Here is a 1,159-nt window from a genome sequence, read left to right as displayed (position 1 = left end):
TGTATGCCTTCAATAAATTCTCTAAGCTATTGGATGGTTCCGCTTGGGTTGGTTTCTGAACTTGTTGGAGGAAACTAGGCGGCTGAGCTGGTCTAGGTTGGGCATAAGTGTTATTGGTTCTAGCCCCTTGGTTACTCCAGGAAAAATTCAGGTGATTTCGCCACGATGAGTTATAAAAGTTGGATTGCAGTCCTTGCCTCCCTCAGTTTTGGTTTTGGTTATCCATGTAATACACGGATTCGGGGTTCGATGGACATTCTTCAAACAAATGACCTTCCCTACAATACACACGGGCTATATTCTCAAATTGGTTAGGTGGTTGGGCTACAAAACTGTTAGACCCAATAGTGGTAAGATTCTTAAGCATTAAGGATATTGAAGATACCTGAGATGCGAGTGAAGTGAGACTGTCCACTTCATGTATTCCAGTGACTCGTCTTCCTAACACTGCTCGATTGGTTGGCCATTGATAATTGTTGTTAGCAATCCTCTCAATAATTCGTAAACTTCATTATAAGAATTAGAAAGGAGAGCACCATTAGCAGAGGCGTCCACTACCATCCTCATGTAAGCGTTGAGACCATTATAGAATGTCTCAAGTTGAATGCAATGTAGGATTCCATGATGAGGGCACTTTCATAATAACTCTTTATACCTTTCTTATGCCTCATACAGGGACTTATCATCCATTTGTTGAAAGGCAGTGATATCATTCCTTAACTTGGCATTCTTGCTCGGTGGGAAATACTTCATGAGGAATCTCTTAGCTAACTCTTACCATGTAGAAATGGAGTTCGGTGGCAATGAGTTCAACCAGGCACGAGCTCTGTCCCTTAGCGAATATGGGAACAGCCTCAGTCGTAATACATCTTCGAGTACTCCAGCTAACTTGAAAGAATTGCTCACTTCCATAAATAGCCTTAAGTGAAGATAGGATCTTCAGTAGGCATTATACTGAATTGGCCCATAGTCTGAAGCATCTGGAACATGACTGGCTTCAGCTAGAATTATTGTGCCTCGATTTTAGGTCTCCTAATACCCGGATTAAGATCATTAAATACTGGCATGGCATACTGTCGTAAAGCTCTATCCCTATCATCAGCAATAAGGATAGGATTCTGAGTACGGTTTGCTCCGTTTCCTTGATTCATATTCTAAA

General features: G+C 41.5%; 1 non-coding gene across 1 annotated transcript; it reads left to right on the top strand.

The window, feature by feature from the left end:
- Nucleotides 1-616: 616 nt before the first annotated feature.
- On the top strand, nucleotides 617-723 carry LOC128036330 (small nucleolar RNA R71). The gene has a single exon (XR_008193128.1). It is a non-coding gene; the product is annotated as a small nucleolar RNA R71 (small nucleolar RNA).
- The last annotated feature ends 436 nt before the right edge of the window (nucleotides 724-1,159 follow it).

Source organism: Gossypium raimondii, chromosome 13 (genome assembly GCF_025698545.1).
Source record: "Gossypium raimondii isolate GPD5lz chromosome 13, ASM2569854v1, whole genome shotgun sequence".
Taxonomy (NCBI): Eukaryota; Viridiplantae; Streptophyta; class Magnoliopsida; order Malvales; family Malvaceae; genus Gossypium; species Gossypium raimondii.
Note: the sequence above shows the minus strand (reverse complement) of the source record. Positions and strands in the feature narration are given on the sequence as shown.